This window comes from Zea mays, chromosome 4 (assembly GCF_902167145.1).
Source record: "Zea mays cultivar B73 chromosome 4, Zm-B73-REFERENCE-NAM-5.0, whole genome shotgun sequence".
Classification (NCBI taxonomy): domain Eukaryota; kingdom Viridiplantae; phylum Streptophyta; class Magnoliopsida; order Poales; family Poaceae; genus Zea; species Zea mays.
Window position 1 is genome coordinate 68,885,245 of NC_050099.1, and position 22,211 is coordinate 68,907,455.

Below are 22,211 nucleotides of genomic sequence, written 5' to 3' on the forward strand. Positions count from 1 at the left end.
TTAACTTTACAACAACTAGGATTCAGATTGCATTCCTTGTTTACTATTCCCCACCAAGCTCCACATATAAGCCATCGTAATCGGTACTCTGGTCTTGTATTCGCTTAACCATCACTTTCTTGTTACCACCACACATTTTTCTTGCAACCCGCAGGGACCTCATAAGAGCTTTGGTTGTAAGAGTGGTGAGGTTGTGAGATTCTATATAGCTTCATATTCCACCTATATTTGTTGCCTTGTCGCCACTAATTTTGTAGGAAGATGGATCCCAACGCTGAGATTGAAGACTGTGTCACCATGATACAATTCAATGAGCTCAAACAAAACATAGAAGCCAAGCAAGATCTGTTGGCACAAGATCTTCAGACACTTATGGCTGAAATCAGAGGTCGTCGTTGATTCCCTGACGGTGCAAGAAACCATGATGAAGATGGGGAAGAAGGTGAAGGAAATTATTCTAGAAGAGCAAGTGAACATGGGAGGAGAAATCAAGGTGCTGCACATGGTAGAGGAAGAGGCCAGAATCGAAGCAATAATTACAATGAAGAATCTGAATTTGGGAATGATGATGATCAGTCCCAACATCGCTATGGCCATCGTCATCATAGAGTCGTCAACCAAGAAGAGAGATTTGGGAAACTTAAGTTTACCATGCCAAAATTTGATGGTAGATCTGATCCTGAAGATTATTTCACATGGGAATTGAAGGTGGAGAAAATCTTCCGCCTACATAATTATTCAGAGGAGAAGAAACTTGCAATGGCATCTCTTGAGTTTGAAGGATATGCCCTGATTTGGTGGGAGCAACTTCTTCGTGATCGTGAAGAAGATGGAGAGGACCCTATTATTACTTGGCAAGAGATGAAGCGAGAAATGAGAATTCGTTTTGTGCCGAAGCATTATCGGCGTGATCTTTTTGATAAATTGCAGAATTTGAGGCAAGGAAGTTTCTCTGTTGAGGAGTACTATAAGGAGATGGAGAAGGCCATGATTAGAGCCAATGTGTATGAAGACGAAGAGCAAACCATTGCACGTTTCATGGCTGGGTTACACCGCAACATTCAGCGTATTGTTGAGTTTCAGCCGTACCAAAGTCTTATTGATTTGGTATATCAAGCCACCAAAGCTGAACGCCAAGATGCTAAGAGCAGCAAGCCCTTGTCATATGGTGCACGAACCATGATTGGAGGAAGCAAATCGATCTCAAGGTTTACTGCTGCATCCTCACCAACAAAAGGTTCAACTGGAGGCTTGCGATCCAATATTCAAGGCAATTCTAGTGGAAAGAACGGTGCTTCTCCAAACACGAGTTATAAACCAGCAGCATCCACTTCAACATCAGTGGGTTCAACAACCAAGAGTAGTGGTATTCAGTGCTTCAAGTGTGGAGGTCGTGGTCATGTCATAAAGGAGTGTCCAAATAATCGTGTGATCCTTGTGACTGATGATGGAGAATATACATCAACTAGTGAAGAGGAAGCTGAAGCAGGAAATGAAGATGACATTGATAAATCTAAAGAACATACGGGATGTGAATTTGAGCATGGTACTACTCTTGTGGTTAAACAAATCTTGAGTGTTCAAATTAAAGAAGCTGAAATTGGATAGCGACATAATCTTTTTCAAACGCGAGCAAAAGTGCAAGACAAAGTAGTAAAGGTGATCATTGATGGAGGGAGCTGTCATAATCTTGCAAGTCGTGAGATGGTTGAAAAGCTTGGTTTGAAGTTGCAGCGACACCCTCATCCATATCATGTCCAATGGCTGAATGAATCGGGAGATATCAAGATTGGTTATAAGGTGAAAGTTTCGTTCAAGATTGGAGAGTATGTTGACACAATGGAGTGCGATGTTGCACCCATGTCTGTGTGTCACATGCTGCTAGGAAGACCTTGGCAATATGACCGATATTCTCAGCATTGTGGAAGAACAAATCAATACATGCTAGATCTGAAAGGGAGAAAGTTTGTACTCAAGTCTATGACCCCTCAACAAATCATGGCTGAACATTTACAAAAGAAAGCTGAAATTAGTGCAGCAAGTAGAGGAGGAGAAGAGCAAAAGAATATGAGTGCCATCCACAATTCGGTGAGCAAGTGCTACAAGCCAAATTCAAGAGATAAAGGAAGGAAGAGGGAGAACATCTAGTTATGCTAGCCACAAAATCTGAGCTGAGAGAAGTGAGGAACAACCCATATCAAGTACTCTTTGTACTTGTGAATAAAGATGTTTTGATTTCTCCTAACGACATAACATCTCTTCCTAGTGTTGTGGCTGATCTTTTGCAGGACTTTGAAGATGTGTTTCCACAAGAAACACCGGCTGGACTACCTCCAATTCGAGGGATTGAGCATCAAATTGATATTATTCTAGGGGCTGCACTTCCTAACCGTCCAGCATATCGAACTAATCCTGAAGAAACTAAGGAAATACAAAGGCAAGTACAAGAACTTCTTGATAAAGGTTTTGTTCATGAAAGCTTAAGCCCTTGTGCTGTTCCTGTGATTTTAGTACCTAAGAAAGATGGATCTTGGAGGATGTGTGTTGATTGTAGAGCTATAAATAATATTACCGTTCGCTATCGCCATCCTATTACACGACTAGATGATATGCTTGATGAATTAAGTGGTTCCACAATTTTTACTAAAATTGATTTGAGAAGTGGATACCATCAAATAAGAATGAAAACCGGAGATGAATGGAAGACTGCATTTAAAACAAAATTTGGGTTGTATGAATGGTTAGTGATGCCCTTTGGGTTGACTAATGCTCCTAGTACTTTTATGAGATTAATGAACCATGTCTTAAGAACTTTCATTGGAAAATTTGTTGTTGTCTACTTCGATGATATTCTAATTTACAACAAGTCTTTTGATGAACATGTGAAACACATTCGACAAGTTTTAGATGAGCTTAGAAAGGAGAAATTATTTGCTAATCTTGAGAAGTGTAGTTTTTGCACAGACCATGTTGTGTTTCTTGACTTTGTTGTTTCAGCAAAAGGAATAGAGGTGGATGAATCCAAGGTGAAGGCCATCAAGGATTGGCCAGCTCCAACGAATGTAAGTCAAGTAAGAAGTTTTCATGGTCTTGCTGGTTTTTATAGAAGATTTGTGCGAGATTTCAGTACCATCGCTTCCCCTTTAAATGAATTGACAAAGAAAGGTGTTGAATTTAAATGGGGAAACTCACAAGAAGATGCTTTTCAAGAATTGAAGAAACGTTTGACTGAAGCACCTGTACTTATTCTTCCTGATTTCACTAAAACTTTTGAAGTAGAATGTGATGCTAGTGGGATTGGGATAGGAGGAGTTTTAATGCAACAAGGAAAACCTATAGCATATTTTAGTGAAAAATTGGGAGGTGCTCAATTAAATTATTCTGTGTATGACAAAGAATTGTATGCTTTGGTCGAGCGCTTGAAACATGACAGCACTACTTATGGCCAAAAGAGTTTGTTATTCATTCTGATCATGAAGCTTTGAAGTTTTTGAAAGGGCAAGCCAAACTGAACCGTCGCCATGCCAAATGGGTTGAGTTTATCGAAACATTTCCATACATTGTGAAATATAAGAAAGGTAAGGACAATGTGGTCGCTGATGCCTTGTCTCGAAGGAATGTGTTGTTAAATCAACTAGAGGTAAAAGTTTTGGGTCTTGAAAATTTGAAAGAAATGTATAATGCTGATCCTAAATTTTTAGAACCATACAATCATTGTAAAGATGGAAAAGGTTGGGAAAAATATCATATACATGATGGATTTTTGTTTAGAGCTAACAAACTTTGTGTACCAAATTCTTTGGTTAGATTGCTTTTATTGCAGGAGTCACATGAAGGAGGTCTAACAGGTCATTTTGGACAAAAGAAGACTTATGAAATGCTCAGTGATCATTTCTATTGGCCCAAGATTAGGAGAGACGTCATCAGATTTGTGGAGCGTTGTGTCACCTGTCACAAAGCTAAGTCAAAAAATTGAACCCTCATGGTTTATATACTCCTTTACCCGCTCCTAAAATTCCTTGGGAAGATATAAGCATGGATTTTGTTTTAGGACTGCCGATGACTCGAAAAAAGAGAGATTCTATTTTTGTTGTGGTTGATAGATTTTCAAAAATGGCTCATTTTATTCCATGCAACAAGAGCGTCGATGCTTCACATGTTGCCAATTTGTTTTTCAGAGAAATCTTGAGGCTACATGGAGTGCCCAAGACCATCGTATCTGACCGTGATGTGAAGTTTGTGAGCTATTTTTGGAAAACATTATGTGTTGGGGACTTGTTCTCAAATGCTATGAATTAAGAACAAGGCAACATAAAGTGTTAAATATTAACGTCCTTCGCCCATGAAACAATATTCCCTTGAGGATAATGAACCATGGACGAAGGTTTATGAGAATATAATTACGAAGGTTAAGTCTTCGTAATTAAATTCTAATAGATGATATAAGATAACATAAAATAAAGGGTATGAAAGGATAAATGAATCATGCACGAATATTATATTTACTTAATATATTGAATTATTGAATACAATTATACCTTTGCCTTGGCAAAGATTGATTCCCGAAAGATGCGATTACAATTGCCAGAATCCGTGAACAGTAAAGGAATACTGTTCACTATTTATAGGCACAGGACACAGCCTGTGAGGAATTACAATTATGCCCCTCATAAAAGTTTACAACATTGACTCAGGCCTTTATGGACTAAAAGGTCATTCTATCTTTAAGTCGGTTTGCAATACCGAAGCTTCATGAAGAGGAAACTTCGGCCATCTCACACAAGCAGCTTCAGCCGAAAGCCGCTTCTTCCTAGAAGACCTTCGGCGACGAAGCATAGACCCAACAGTAGCCCCTTTCGCGGTGCTAGATCGTTTTTCGTAACGAGCTTGATCCGTGAAAAAAGTCTCTTAAGCTTCGGGGAGCCGAAGGTCCAAAAAACACCTTCCCTGAGCTCGTTGTCGAGAAACGATTCAGTTTTCCAGCGCGTAGCGGTCCCACCTTGCAGAGTTACTGTTTGGTCTCTGCGGTCCACCACGCAGCGAGTGCGAGCGGGTGTCCGCCTGGTGTAAAAATCCTGGCGCTTCGCCTTCTTACCTGCAGTACTATATAAACAGACGGGTAGGTGTGAAGTTACCACAGCATTCATTGCTATTTGCACTGTTTTGCTGCCAAAATTTTTAACCATCGCCGAAGCTTGACTCTCGGAATCGGACGAAGCTCCAGCTTGAATTCTACTTCGTCAGAAGAAAAAACTTTAGAAGAAAAAAGTATTAAATTTTTACAAATTCAGAATTAAATGGCCAGAGTACGTTCTACCGCTAGGGTTGAGCGTGAGGGGGACGAAGCTGAAGGTTCGGAGACTGTTCCCATCTCCGAAGCGATGCAAAGGTCCGGACTGGTAACTTCGGAAAAGATCCCCAGTGATGATGCAGAACAGGCAGAACAAGCAATTTCCGAAGCAGAAGAAGAAGATATTGAGGAAACTGATCCTGAAGACGATTATCGTATTGCCATGCCAAGCAAGCCCAGCCACTTGGACTTCGGAAAGTCTACTGTTTCGAAGGCTGATCTCTCCAAAATGGTAAAGTCGGGCTTTTTCAATGAGAATCAGAAGAAGCTATTGCGTTTCGGGGGAGAAGAGACTACCCCAAAGCCGGAGAAGGATGAAATTGTCATTTTCAAGAGCTTTCTAAAGGCTGGATTAAGATTCCCCCTACATGGGATTATTGCAGAGGTACTGAAGAGGTTTGGTATCTACTTTCATCAGCTGACTCCTAACGCTATCGTTAGGCTTAGCGTTTATATCTGGGCCCTCCGAAGCCAAGCGGTGGAGCCGTTTGCGGACAACTTTTGTCGAGTTCACGAACTGCACTATCAGACGAAGGCTAGAAAAGATGGATTGCATGACAATTTTGGTTGCTATAATTTTGCTTATCGGAAAACCACAAAGTTTCCTGTAATCAGCTACCGAAGCAAATGGGTAGCAGGCTGGAAGTCGGAGTGGTTCTATGTCAAGGTTGATGACGACAAGGAGAAACTTGTGCAAAGTCCACTTGAACTAATCTTCGGAGAAACCCGCCCCCATTGCAACATGACACCGGAAGGTCCAACTCAAAAAGCAATGAATGAATTCAGAATTATTGCAGAGCATATCAGTACAAGAGACCTGGTTCAGGAGTTTTTGGCTTTCAAGGTTTTCCCTAGTTTAAAAGAATGGGAAATGCCGAAGCTAAAGGGGGAAAAGAAAGAAGGTGAACTTGTGCGTTTACCTTACTATTTCAAGTTTAAGAAATACTTTAAAACACCTTGCCAAGAGTGGCTGGATACAATTGAAGTAATGTGTAATGAAATACTTGGCAATTACTCCAAAAAAGAAGATCAATTGATGACTGTGGCCTTCGGCACCCGTCCGAAGCGAAGACTGAACCGAGTTCTGGACGCCTTGGGTTTTGAATACCCTGACTATGAAAATCTGAACAAAGGTGTCGGAGGCCAGAAAAGGAAAAGGATAACTGAAGCCTTAAATGAAGATGAAAAAGAACCACCAAAGAAGAAAATTCCGAAGAAGAGAAAAACGTCTTCTCCGAAGCGAAAAATATCCGACGAAGAAGAAACCCCCGCATCACCCTCTGCCACTGATGTGGAGGCAATTTTGAAGGTAATGACTGAATCCCTGCCTGCAAAGCTAAGTCCATTGAGGCCTCAACTGACAAAGTTTTTTCAGAAGGAAAAGGAGCCCGAAAAAATGAAGAAAACGACTAAAGTAAAGAGACAGAGAATCATCGGTGTGACAGAGGTAATTGACAAGACACCGCCAAGAGCTTCAGCTCAGAAGACACCAGCAGCTGAGGAAAGGACAGATATTGAAATCACACCTTCGGAGGTCACGGCTGCCGAAGCTGCCTCAGCTAAAGATTTGAACCTGGAGAGCACAATCGAACACATTGACAAAATACTGCTAGACATGGCCACAGAAGAAGCTACCACCGCCGCCGAAGAGGCCGAGGCCGCAGCGTCGGGGAAAGGAAAGGAAATTGCTGATGAAGCTTCAGAAAACGAAGCCTTCATGTTTCAAAATTTAGTTGGAGAAAAATTGTCAAAACCCGAAATAGAAGAGCTTAAAGAGTATGCCAAATCTTGCGGGTATAAGCCAGGAGCACTCCTCTTCGGAGGTATTGATGATGAGAAATTAGATTATATCCGAAACCAAACTGGAGCCAAAGTTATCGGTACTCTGTCAAAGAGTATCGGTTTTCCGAAGCTAGAAACGGACATTAGCCGCTACCGACGACAACATATCGTTGGTAGTTTATTTTATTCCAATTTCAAGGTGAACTATTTTTCCCTTAACTTTTATTGTTTTTAATAATAAAAACATGTCTAACAAAGGTTGTTTTCGTGCAGAGTATGCTGTTGAGCAAAGCCTTGAAAATGCAGCAAGATTTTGAAGACAAGAAACACGAAGTTATAGTTGAAAATTTAGAAAGCAAAATAAAGGAGCAATCAGATGCTATCGAGAAAAAGAACTTTGAACTCCAGGCAACCGAAGGTTTATTGGCGGAAGCCGAAGCAAAAATAACAGAACTGAACACGAAGCTTCTCCGCCAATCTGAGCAGTTTGAACAAGAAAAGCAAGAACTTAATACAAAACTTGAAGCCGAAGCTCAACAAAATTCAGATTTGAAAAATCTATTGGCGGGCCTTCAAGAAAAATGTTTGGAATTTAGCAACAGATGCATTCAACGACTAAGAAAAATTTTTCACTCAGTTGGAGCCAGCAGTGAGAAATTCACCCCCTCAGCTGAAGATTTATCGAAGACCTTCGAACATATTGAGGGTGAAATTGACGAGCTCGACGAAGTTATAGCTGGGCACGGTGACTTCTGTGCCTGGGTAGCTTCTCGGGGCACTGCTGCAGCCTTCCTAAAAGCTGGCTGCGATCACGGAAAGATTGTCAATAGGCCCAATTTCACTTTATCACCATCAATCCTAGATGACATTCCTGATCTCGCCCGAAGTATTTCCAATAGATTTGTGAAAATGATATGGACAAAAGGCGGGCGAGAAAAGGCTGGAGACGAAGCTCGGAGTCATCTTGAACCAGTAAGAAATCATACCTTGTGCTTACCTCTTCCTTCAAGCTCAATTTTGACTTACAACAACTTAATTCATGTAGAATGACGAAGCCGAAGCCGATGATTGAAAAGAATGACGCCGAAGATCCCCCGAAGATTAAGTAGGAGTAGACTGTAGACAGACTCAAGAAACTTTTGAGATAATTTTTGTAAATGTAACTAAACTTGTCTTTAATGAGTTCTTGTTCATACCTTGTATCATGCTCTTACCCTTCCTTTAATGTATGTGAAGTGCTTTGTTGTGGACAAAATTATCTTTTTTGAGCCGAAGGCGAAAAAAACACCTTCCCTTCTTTTCGTACACAGCGAAGCATAGAAAATAACATTTCCCTTTCTTCCGAAGCTCTCTTTTTTGTTCGCGAAGAAGCTCTTCTCTTATGCCGAAGCAATCACTTATGCCATGATGATGATTATCCTACATATGCCTGGATGAATGTTTATGAATGCAAATGCTATGATGTAATGTGATGTGCGAATGAATGTCCAAACACATATCCGAAGCCATACTCTCAGCCATTATTTTCTTAGAAACAATCACACATCAACTCTGCATTCCCTTAGGAACGACTTTGGAGCTTCTTCGCCTTTTACTTTCGGCGTAATCAGCGTTGACTTTTCGCTGTAAGCTCTGCATTCCCTTAGGAACGACTTTGGAGCTTCTTCGCCTTTTACTTTTGGCGGAATCAGCGTTGACTTTTCGCTGTAAGCTCTGCATTCCCTTAGGAACGACTTTGGAGCTTCTTCGCTTTTTACTTCGGCACTCGATGGTGCGTTCTCAGCTTTTACATTTACATTCCTTGGGGGGATTTTGCTCTTATAGAACTAAAAAAGGAAATTACATATGATGGCCCCATTAAAAACCTTTCTCCCCCTTTAGAAAGGAAAAGGGTGCCATGAAAAAGAAAAAACATAAAAAGTTACATCAAGTTACACATAATATCGCCGAAGCTCATCCGCATTCCAAGATCTAGGAATGTCGTTGCCGTCCATATCCTTCAATCTGTATGAACCGGGTCTTGACGAAGATGCTACTAAGAAAGGTCCCTCCCATTTCAACTGCAACTTGCCCACTGTGTCTGAGTTGGCCACTCTCCGTAGCACTAAATGTCCTGGCTCAATATTCTTTAGCCGAACCTTTCTATCTCGCCATTTGATTGTTTCGGCTTGATACTTATTGATATTCTCCACAGCTTGAAGCCTAATCCCTTCTAAAGAATCTTTTTCCACAGAATAAGCATCTTCAGAACCTGATTCTGCCGAAGCTACTACTCTTATTGATCCGGTTTTAGCTTCCTCCGGAGTTATTGCTTCGTCACCGAATAATAACTTGAATGGAGTAAAGCCTGTAGACCTTGATGTTGTTGTGTTGTGGCTCCACACCACTTTGGTTAACTGATCTGGCCACTTTCCCCTGGGTTGATTGAAGATTAACTTCATTATTCCTGTCATTATAATGCCATTGGCTCTTTCAACGAGCCCATTTGACTCCGGATGCCTGACTGATGCAAAATGGATCTTCGTACCAATTTGATCACAGAAATCCCTAAAAGCTTCGGAGTCGAACTGTGTTCCATTATCCACAGTGATGGCCTTTGGTACCCCGAAACGACAAACAATATTCTGCCAGAAAAACTTTTGAATGGTGGCCGAAGTTATTGTGGCTAAAGGCTTTGCGTCAATCCATTTGGAAAAATATTCCACAGCCACTACAACATATCTTAAGTTCCCTTGGGCCGGTGGTAATGGACCCAACAAGTCAAGGCCCCACCTTTGCAATGGCCAGATGGGTTGTATGAGCTGTGTTAAGGACGAAGGTTGTTTTTGATCTCTTGCACATTTCTGACAACCTTCGCACTTTTGAACTAATTCCGCTGCATCTGAAGCTGCCTTCGGCCAATAAAACCCTTGACGGAAAACTTTTCCAAGTAACGGCCTAGATCCAATGTGAGATCCACACAGGCCTGCATGTATTTCTTTCATCAACTCTATGCCTTCGGTTCTAGACAAACACTTGAGCAACGGAGCACAAACTCCATGTTTGTACAACTCCCCTTCTATCATGACATATGGACGAGCTCTTGCCTCTATCCTCCTGTTATAAGTTTCGTCATCTGAAAGGAATTTACCCTAAAGGTAAGAGATGATTTCAGTTCTCCAATCTTCGCTATAAACAGGAGATATATTGAGGACTGCTCTTTCAAGGAGTTCCACTGAAGGTGCCTTTATTGTTTCAAAGAACACATCCGAAGGTAAAGGCAGCCCCTGTGCTGCTGACTTAGCTAGCAAATCAGCATGCTCATTTTGTCCTCGAGGGATATTTTTGACAGAAAATCCTTCGAAGGAAGCTTCAACTCTTCGAACCATGTCTAGATATTTTTCAAGCTTCGGATCTTTAGCCTTGCAACTCTTGTCGATGTGACCCGAAACAACCTGGGAATCAGTTTTAAGAATGGCCCTTCTGATTCCCATTGCTTTTAGCTTCCGAAGACCCAAAAGCAGGGCTTCGTACTCGGTAATATTGTTTGTACAACTGAAATCGAGTCTTGCCGCATAACAAGTTTTAACTTTGGATGGCGAGACCAACACAGCAGCTGCTCCTGCCCCGAAGGTTCCCCAAGACCCATCGCAAAACACTGTCCATACTTCGGCATCTTTATTTGTTTCTTCATCCTGAGCCCCTAGCGTCCAGTCAGCAATGAAGTTTGCTAACGCCTGGGACTGGATCGAAGATCTATGCACATAATCAATGCAAAATTCATTGAGCTCTGCAGCCCATTTTCCAATCCGCCCAGTAGCTTCTCTATTTCTCATAATATCCTTCAACGGCTGCGAAGAAGGAACAACAATATTGTATGCCTGAAAGTAGTGCCGAAGCTTCCTGGATGCCATCAAAACAGCATATAATATCTTCTCTAATTCTGTGTAGTTTTTCTTTGATATACTAAGAACTTCAGATACAAAATACACTGGGACCTGCTTCTTAACTTGGCCATCAAGCTTCTCCTGGACAAGTGCTGCACTTACCGCTGAGTGCGAAGCTGCCACATATAATAACAAAGGAGCCCCTGGCGTTGGTGGAGTTAATGTTGTTAAATCTATCAGATATTGCTTCAGTTCCTCGAAGGCTTTTTGTTGGCTTGGTCCCCATTGAAAGACTTCGGCTGATTTCAGCACTTCGAAGAATGGTAAATTTCTTTCTGCTGATCTGGATATAAATCTATTAAGAGATGCCAACCTTCCTGTTAATCTTTGGGCCCCCTTTTTTGTAGTTGGTGGCTCCATTCGAAGTATAGCTTCAATTTTACTTGGATTAGCTTCAATTCCCTTTGTTGAAACCAAGCATCCAAGAAATTTCCCCTTCTTTACTCCGAAGACACATTTTTCTGGGTTCAATTTTAAGCCAGCTTGTCTGAAACTGGCGAAGGTCTCCTGCAAATCAGCAATATGATTTTCCTGTTTCGTGCTTTTTACAATGATGTCATCAACATAAGTTAGCACATTTCTGCCTATCTGAGACTGGAGAACCTTCGCAGTCATTCTGCTGAAACTTCCTCCAGCGTTTTTTAGCCCCTCAGGCATCCGAAGATAGCAATATGTGCCACTTGGGGTTATGAAGCTAGTCTTCGGCTCATCTTCCTTCTTCATCCAGATTTGGTGGTAGCCTGAGTAACAGTCTAGCAGACTCATGAGTTCTGAAGAAGCTGCTGCATCAACTAAAGAGTCTATCCTTGGCAATGGGAATTCGTCCTTCGGACAAGCCTTGTTAAGATCTGTAAAATCGATACACATTCGCCACTTGCCATTGGCCTTTTTTACCATAACAGTGTTAGCTAGCCATTCTGGGTACTTTACTTCTCTGATAACTCCTGCACTGAGGAGTCTTTTGACTTCATTATGAGCACCTTCGGCCTTATCATCAGACATTTTCCGAAGCCTCTGCTTTCTGGGTCTGAAGGATGGGTCAACATTGAGCGAGTGTTCAATAACATCCCTATTTACTCCACAGAGATCATTGGCTGACCATGCAAAAACATCTTTGTTGTTGAACAAAAACCTTATCAAGGTTTTCTCCTATTCTTCAGATAATTGAGAGCCCAACAACACCTTCTGGTCTGCTATGTCCTCACATAAGAGCATGGGCTTCGGCTGATCTGCTGAAGCTGCTTTCTCCCTTCTGAATTTGTACTGTTCACAAGCTTCAGCTCCATCTATGTTATGGATTGCTTTTGAGTCAGTCTAGTTTCCTTCGGCCCTTCTGGCAGCTTCCTGACTTCCATGAATAGTGATGGGTCCTTGATCCGAAGGTATCTTCATACAAAGATAAGCAGGATGAAGAATTGCTTCGAAAGCATTGAGGGTGCCACGACCAATAATTGCATTGTAAGGGTATTCCATGTCAACAATGTCAAATATAACTTGCTCAGTTCTAGTGTTGTTGATGAACCCGAAGGTTACTGACATGGTGATCTTGCCCAGCGCTACAATCTGTCTTCCTCCGAAGCCACAGAGAGGATGTGTAGCATCATGAATCTTATCTTCTGGCTCTTGCATTTGTCTGAAGGCCTTAGCAAATATGATATCAGCTGCACTGCCTGTATCAACCAAGACGTTGTGGACCAGAAACCCTTTGATAACGCAAGAAATAACCATAGCATCGTTATGAGGAAAATCCTTGAGCTGAAGGTCCTCCTGGGAGAAGGTGATTGGGATGTGGGACCACCTTGATTTGATAAAGGGTCCTTGCACTCCAACATGTTGTACTCTTCTCTGTGCCTCTTTCTTCTGCTTTTTATTGGCTGGTTCTGAGCACGAACCACCTGTAATTGGGAGCACGAGCTTCGGGTCCGAAGCAGCACCAGCTTGATCGTTGAACGAAGCCATCAGCTCAAAAAAGTGGAAGTGAATTCACCGGAGGTGGGCGCCAATGTTGGGGACTTGTTCTCAAATGCTATGAATTAAGAACAAGGCAACATAAAGTGTTAAATATTAACGTCCTTCGCCCATGAAACAATATTCCCTTGAGGATAATGAACCATGGACGAAGGTTTATGAGAATATAATTACGAAGGTTAAGTCTTCGTAATTAAATTCTAATAGATGATATAAGATAACATAAAATAAAGGGTATGAAAGGATAAATGAATCATGCACGAATATTATATTTACTTAATATATTGAATTATTGAATACAATTATACCTTTGCCTTGGCAAAGATTGATTCCCGAAAGATGCGATTACAATTGCCAGAATCCGTGAACAGTAAAGGAATACTGTTCACTATTTATAGGCACAGGACACAGCCTGTGAGGAATTACAATTATGCCCCTCATAAAAGTTTACAACATTGACTCAGGCCTTTATGGACTAAAAGGTCATTCTATCTTTAAGTCGGTTTGCAATACCGAAGCTTCATGAAGAGGAAACTTCGGCCATCTCACACAAGCAGCTTCAGCCGAAAGCCGCTTCTTCCTAGAAGACCTTCGGCGACGAAGCATAGACCCAACATTATGGGAAGAGCTTGAGACTAAACTTTTGTTCTCCACAACATGCCACCCCAAACTGATGGACAAACTAAAGTGGTGAATCGTACATTGTCAATGCTGCTGCGAACAATGGTAAAGAAGAACTTGAAGGATTGGGAGGAATGTTTGCCACACGTGGAGTTTGCTTATAACAGGGCAGTACATTCTACAACTAATTTATGCCCCTTTGAAATTGTATATGGGTTCAAACCTATTGCTCCGATAGATTTGTTGCCCCTTCCATTGCAGAAAAGAACCAATATGGAAGCTTCCGAGCGTGCTGCATACATAAAAAAGATACATGAGAAGACTAAGGAAGCAATTGAGCTCAAAGCAGTGCGCAAGGCTACAAGCATGAACAAGCATAGGAAGAAAGTGTTATTTGAACTAGAGGACTTGGTTTGGATTCACTTGTGCAAGGAGCGTTTTCCTGAGCAGCGCAAATCCAAATTGATGCCACGAGGGGATGGTCCATTTCGTGTTCTTGCCAAGATCAATGATAATGCATACAAGATAGATCTTCCACCAAGCTATGGCATGAGCAACACATTCAATGTTGCTGACCTCTTACCATATACAAGTGAAGACACTTCAGAGTTGAGGACGACTCCTTTTCAAGGGAAGGAGGATGATACGACCACACCATTAAGCAACACGTTACAACCCCTAAGGCATACTACATCAACTCAAGTACAACCAACATCATCACCAACCCAAGTCTTTGATGGACCAATTACACGTAGCCGAGCTAAGAAGCTACAGCAAGAGGTGCACACGCTACTTTATGAATTTCAATTAAACACTAATGAGAACTTTATGCTACCTAAGTCGTGTATGTTGATATTACTTAGGTTCACCAAAGAGGAAGGACAAAACATATCAAGGACGAGTCAACAGGAAGAGCTATGTTCGAGTCAGTCCAGCGCAACAGAACCGTCCAGAAGAAACAGTCATATCTTTTGATTCCCAAAAGCTATGAAGGCCCATAAGTACTTTTTGGAAAGCTCTTGAAGTCTAGTTTCCAATGCTTCTAAAGCCGACTTAATCAAATCTACCAGAAAGGCAGCCGACCTACTTTAGTGCTGACTGGTTAGAAGGTCAACAGTCTGCTTGATGACCAAGTTTTCGTATTAAACTGCATCATTCTACGAAGTTTCATTAAGCATGCTATATATGGTGAGAAAGCTTATCAAGTCAGCTTTCCAACGCAATCAGTCCCACGTCATTTGGAGATTCCTAGGAGAAGTTATTATCAAAATACTGAAGACTACGCAGAAGTGAAACAGACACACGAAATTCAGTTCTTCAGATCTCCCGAAGAGGCTCCTTCACATTAGCACGTGAAAATACTTTTGTTTCGTGTTTATACCTCGCTAAGGCTGGTTGTTACTAGTATAAATACCCCCCTATGTCTATGATGTAAGGCAGTTTATGATAATCTAAAATAGAACCCCTTTGTTCAGCTGTGTGCTAACAAATATTGAGAGTGATCTCTACCCCTTTGCTCTTGTGAATTCCTTCGCGGGATTGCAGAAGCGGTGGCTTCATCCACTCACAAGTGGTGCTCCTACTCCCTTCGAGGTCTCCTCGATTGATTGTAGGTTGTGTTGGTTGGTTCTTTGAGAGTGTGGTTGGGCGAATCCTCGATTCAGGCTGCCGGTTAAAGACGGTGGTTGGCTTCGAGTTTTATTTGTCAGGTTGCACTAGTTATCGCTGTTTGCAGCAAGTTATCTTGGCTTCTTTGAAGCTAGTTATCTGAAGATTGATCCTACGTCGTGAAGATCGGGCATCGTGACGCATCAGAAATGAGAACGGTAATTTACTTGCTAAGGTTGAAAAATCAAAGGTTTGTCATGATTCAGTTGTCAATCTTAAAAAGGATAATGCCAGTTTGATTGCTAAGATTGATAAATTGAATGAATCAATTTCTAGCCTTAAAATTGAAAATGCTAGTTTAATTTCAAAGGCTAAAGATTTAAATGTTTGCAATGCTTCTATTTCCAATCTTAGAGATGAGAATGCTATTTTACATGCTAAGATTGATGAATTAAATGTTTGCAAACCCTCTACATCTAGTGTTGATCATATCTCTATTTGTAATAGATATAGAGATATTAATATTGATGCTATTCATGATCACCTAACTTTAATTAAAGAACAAAATGATCACATAGCTCAATTAACTACTAAAATTAATGAGCATGAGATAGAAAATGAAAAATTTAAATTTGCTAGAAGCATGCTTTATAATGGGAGACGCCCTGGCATCAAGGATGGCATTGGTTTCCAATAGGGAAGCAATGCCAAACTTAATGCCCCTAAAAGGTTGTCTAATTTTGTTAAGGGTAAGGCTCCCACGACTTAGGATAACGAGGGTTACATTTTATATCCTGCTGGTTATCCTGCGCATAAGATTAGGAGAATTCATGCTAGCTCTAGGCATCATGCTTTTATATACAAGAATGAGACATCTAGCTCTAGGCATTCTACCCATGTTAAAATGCCTAAAAAGAAATCTCCTACTGCATCAAATGAGCCAATTATTTCATTTAAGACTTTTGATGCATCTTATGTTTTAACTAACAAATCAGGCAAAGTAGTTGCCAGGGCAAACACAAGGGCTCCAAGACTTGTGTTTGGGTACCCAAGGTGCTTGTTTCTAATGTGAAAGGGCCGAAGACCGTTTGGGTACCTAAGAACAAGGCCTAAACTTGTTTTGTAGGTTTATGCATCCGGGGGCTCAAGTTGGATAATTGATAGCGGGTGCACAAACCACATGACATGGGAGAAAAGGATGTTCTCCTCCTACGAGAAAAACGAAGATCCCCAAAGAGCTATCACATTCGGGGATGGAAATCAAGGTTTGGTGAAAGGACTTGGTAAAATTTCAATATCTCCTGACCACTCTATTTCCAATGTTTTTCTTGTAGATTCTTTAGATTACAACTTGCTTTCTGTTTCTCAATTATGTAAAATGAGCTACAACTGTCTTTTTACGGATATAGGTGTTACTGTCTTTAGAAGAAGTGATAATTCAGTAGCATTTAAGGGAGTATTAGAGGGTCAGCTATACTTAGTTGATTTCAATAGAGCTGAACTCGATACTTGCTTAATTGCTAAGACTAATATGGGTTGGCTCTAGCATCGCCAATTAGCCCATGTTGGGATGAAGAATCTTCACAAGCTTCTAAAGGGAGAACACATTTTGGGACTGACAAATGTTCATTTTGAGAAAGATAGGGTTTGTAGCGCATGTCAAGCAGGGAAGCAAGTTGGTGTCCATCATCCACACAAGAACATCATGACGACCGACAGGCCGCTTGAGCTACTCCACATGGATCTATTCGGCCCGATAGCTTATATAAGCATCGGCGGGAGTAAGTACTGTCTAGTTATTGAGGATGATTATTCTCGCTTCACTTGGGTGCTCTTTTTGCAGGATAAATCACAAACCCAAGAGACCTTAAAAGGATTCTTGAGACGAGCTCAAAATGAGTTCGGATTAAGGATCAAGAAAATAAGAAGTGACAATGGGACGGAGTTCAAGAACTCTCAAATTGAAGGCTTTCTTGAGGAGGAGGAGGGCATCAAGCATGAGTTCTCTTCTCCCTACACACCTCAGCAAAATGGTGTAGTGGAGAGGAAGAATAGAACTCTATTGGACATGGCGAGGACCATGCTTGATGAGTACAAGACTCCGGACCGGTTTTGGGCTGAGGCGATTAACACCGCCTGCTACTCCATCAACCGGCTCTATCTTCACCGAATTCTCAAGAAGACATCTTATGAACTCCTCACCGGTAAAAAGCCCAATGTTTCATATTTTAGAGTCTTTGGTAGCAAATGTTTTATTCTTGTTAAAAGAGGTAGAAAATCTAAATTTGCTCCTAAGGCTGTAGAAGGCTTTTTACTTGGTTATGACTCAAACACAAGGGCATATAGAGTCTTCAACAAATCCACTGGATTAGTTAAGGTTTCTTGTGACATTGTGTTTGATGAGACTAATGGCTCCCAAGTGGAGCAAGTTGATCTTGATGAATTAGATGATGAAGAGGCTCCATGCGTCGCACTAAGGAACATGTCCATTGGGGATGTGTGTCCTAAGGAATCCGAAGAGCCTCCACAAGTACAAGATCAACCGTCATCTTCCATGCAAGCATCTCCACCAACCCAAGATAAGGATCAAGCTCAAGACAAAGACGATGAAGATCAAGAGGTTGTGCCACCTCAAGAGGAGGACAATGATCTAGGGGGAGATGAAGATGATGAAGACAAGGAAGATGAGCAAGAAATTCCGGGTCAAAGACCACCACACCTAAGAGTTCATCAAGCGATTCAAAAGGATCACCCCGTGAACTCCATCCTCGGCGATATTCATAAGGGGGTAAGAACTCGATCTCGAGTCGCTCATTTTTATGAACATTACTCTTTTGTGTCTTCTATTGAGCCATACAGGGTGGAAGATGCATTAAGAGATTCGAATTGGGTGTTGGCAATGCAAGAGGAGCTCAACAACTTCACAAGGAATGAGGTATGGCATTTAGTTCCACGTCCTAACCAAAATGTTGTAGGAACCAAGTGGGTATTCCGCAACAAGCAAGATGAGCATGGTGTGGTGACAAGGAACAAGGCCTGACTTATAGCCAAGGGATATTCACAAGTCAAAGGTTTGGATTTCGGTGAAACCTATGCACCCGTAGCTAGGCTTGAGTCAATTCGTATATTACTTGCCTATGCTACTTACCATGGCTTCAAGCTTTATCAAATGGACGTGAAGAGTGCCTTCCTCAATGGACCAATCAAGGAAGAGGTCTATGTTGAGCAACCTCCTGGCTTTGAAGATAATGAGTACCCTAACCATGTGTATAAACTCTCTAAGGTGCTTTATGGGCTCGAGCAAGCCCCAAGAGCATGGTATGAATGCCTAAGAGATTTTCTTATCATTAATGGCTTCAAAGTCGGAAAAGTTGATCCTACTCTCTTTACTAAAACTATTGCAAATGATTTGTTTGTGTGCCAAATTTATGTTGATGATATCATATTTGGGTCTACTAACTGAAAGTGCATTCATCCCTTTTGTGAGTTTTGGTGATTTGGATAACAACACATTTAAAGGTCTAAACTGTTTGCTAGGTGTTGAACAGGAAATTCAGTATGATGAACATACTTGAATAGTGTATAATGATTAGTGAACAAGGTTCAACACAAGGTCAAATAACCAGTGAGACAATGCAAATGGATATAATATGGTCTCTATATTGGTTTGAATATATGGACAAGTCTTGAGAAATCACTATGCATAAATATGATCATAATAGAGGTTGAAGTGATTAAGAGGATTGGTCAAGCCAGAGTGAATGAGATATGAGGAATCATGAATTGGCTTGACCATATTACTATCAGTCCATATATGCTTCTATGAGAATCAAACTAGAGCTTGATTAATCTTAACAGTTATATCTAGATGACATTCAAGCAAGATTCATAATATTGAAGAAATGATTCTCTCAATGGATGCTCAATTTGATGTGACTCAAGAATGGCTTGATATGGTGAAGATAGCAAGGAAAGGGCTTCGAGGAACTAAGCGAAGGTGAAGGCCAAGCGACGGCTTGTGGACCGAGGTACCATGGCTAAGGTGAAGAAGAGAGTACTTGCACTAAGTCGATGAACTAATCAGCTATGAAGAGTTATAATATGTTGATGCATCAGTAAAGTGACTTGAAGCCATGATTTGAACTCATATATGGTGAAACGGTACAAGTCACAGGGTTTGCTTTGTGTTTGCTTCAAAAGGTGAGACAAGGATGTTTGTGATCCTTATGAAGCAACACCATGGAGAAATCACACATGAGACACCAATTACTCAAGGAGTTTACTTAATTATATTTTATTTAACTTGAGTATAGGAATCGTCATACTATCAAGGGGGATCCAAAAAGAAGGTTGGTGTTGGTACTAAAGCTCAAAATCCTTGATCTAAAACTTCCATTTTACCCTGGTTTCACTTTGGTTTTCTCAAAATCTGTGCAACAGTTCAAAAACCGGTTCAACCGGACCTAAAACCGGTTCAACCGGTTTCTGAACATTTCCCCTCTGTCACTGCCAGTCTGCCAGTTAGTCCTGTCAGAAAAAGTCGTGTGCAGATTTTTGGAAAACCGGTTCAACCGAATTTTGAATCCGGTTGAACCAAATTTGAAACCGGTTCAACCGAATTTTGGTCTGGTTCAACCGAATTTCAGTCCGGTCCAGTCTCCGACTGAGTCCGCCATTGAACCAAAAACCCTCTGGTGGAATCCGGTTCAACCGAATTTGAAACCGGTTCAACCGAATTTCAGTCAGATTTCCCTAACGGCCACCAGCTTTTGGGGCACCTTTATATACACCTCCCAAACTCTTCCCCACACAAGAGCACGACCCAAACTTCATTTCTAACCTGAGAAACACCTCCCACTCTCTCTCACACACCTCTTGCCTCTCCCATTTCAAATCTTTGGAGAGAAATCTTTGAGTGAGTTTGAGAGCTACGTTTTTTGTGCTTCATCTCCAAATCTCTCTTGCTCTTCTTGATTCGAGCTTTGGTACTACATCGAGTTCTTTGTGGATTCATTACTCTTGGAGCTTCTAGCTCCTAGACGACTAGGTGTCTCTTGTGAGTCTCCAAATCTTGTGGAAGACCACAAGAAAGTTTGTATTACCCGCTCGTTTGAGCAAAGATTATTGTGTGGGCTTGACCTTTGTGGTCGGCAAAGGGAGGATTAGGGTTGAAAGAGACTTGGCTCTTTGTGGGCGCCTCAACGAGGAAGTAGGGCACCTTGGTGGTGTGACCGAACCTCAGGATAAATCTTGTGTCTCTTGTGTTCTTGTTCATTGTGCTTATACATGTTCTTCGTTCTCTCACCATTTCATGGAAGATTTGTTCATATCTTTTTGGTGTGTGGATTTTGAGAAGTGCCCTTCTCAGATCTACTACTTTGAACCCTATGGATCATTTAGAACATCTCATTTCCAAAGTTAACTGGGTGAATTTCGAGATCAATTCAGTTTTACCCAGTCTGCTTCTAGTTTTTATTGAAAAGTTTTAACTTGCCTATTCACCCCCCTCTAGGCAACTTTCAATTGGTATCAGAGCCTAATCCTCGTTCTAACGCTTAACCGCGTGAGGAAAAGATCATGTCCGGGGGACTAAGAAACGAAAGTGCTTCTAAGCTTGAAAAAGTTGGGATTGCCTCGACTTCATCTTTTGTTGCAGATGTTGATCCTAGGGCAATAGATCTTGCCATGAGAATCGCCGAAAGGATGTTCCTCAAAATGAAGGAAGATGAGGCGAAGAACAAAATTGAAGAAGAAAATGATCGATGGAGACCAAACGACGAATCCACCTCTTCACAAGGTTCGTCTTTCAAATCCACTTCTCATATGTGCTTTATTGCTAATGGGAGTGACAGTGAAAGCGAAAGTGAGGATGAGGAGGAGCAAGAAAGTGATAGTGAAGATGAGGATGATCTTCAACAATTCTTTGCTCTGCTAAGCAAGAAACATCGGATGAGCTTGCTCAAACTCATGAAAGAGCGGAAGAACAAAAAGAAATGCTTCATAAGCAAGAAGACTTCCTCATCAGAAAAATTGAAGACTTAGAGAAGTTGACCAAAGAGCATGAGAAGCTAAAGTGCTCTCATGATGATTTGGTCCAAAGGTATGAAGACATTTCAATTGAGCAAATTAAAGTTGTTAATCATTCATCATATATTGCTCAATTAGAAAATAAAAATGCTATGCTCAAGAACACGATAGAAAGGCTAAATATTGAAAATCTAGCTTTGCAAGAAAAAAATGATATGCTTGTGTGCTCTCATAATAAATTTATGGATTCACATATCATGTTAGAAATGACTCATGAGGTTGTGTTAACTAATTTAAAATCATACCAACCTCACATATGCACATGTACTCAAGTAGAAACTATATTATCATGTGCTAACAAATGTTGCTCTCAAGAAAGCCAATCTTCCATTGAGCTAGAAATTTCAGGAATTAGTGATATTTCTATCACACAAGAAAATAAAGAGCTCAAGGAAGAAGTTGGAAGACTAAGAAGGAGCTTAACTCTTTTGAAGGGAAAATGTCATGCTCAACCTTCTCAAGATAACCGTGATAATATGGTGAAAAAGCTTGAGAAGGGGACAACCGTAGCATGCACAAAACCCCTTCAAAAGAATACCAAGCTTTCCAAGAAGGGCATGAGCAAAATCCATGGTGAGAAAATTAATGCTCATATGATTTGCTCTAACAATGTACCTATGTGCTTCAACAAAGAAAGATCAAAGAGAAGCGATAGGAGGTGCTATGGATGCAAGGAGAAGGGCCATGAAATCGATTCATGCCCCCCACATGAAGAACCCAAACCTTGCACGATCAAGAAAGATGACCATCAATAAGGATGAAAGCAAAAGGCAAATGCATTGCAAGGACAAGCACCACATGTCGGTGTTTTGGGTCCGACCGCACACCCGGGGTTGCCCCTCAAGGTGTTTTAGGAGTAGGACGGTGTC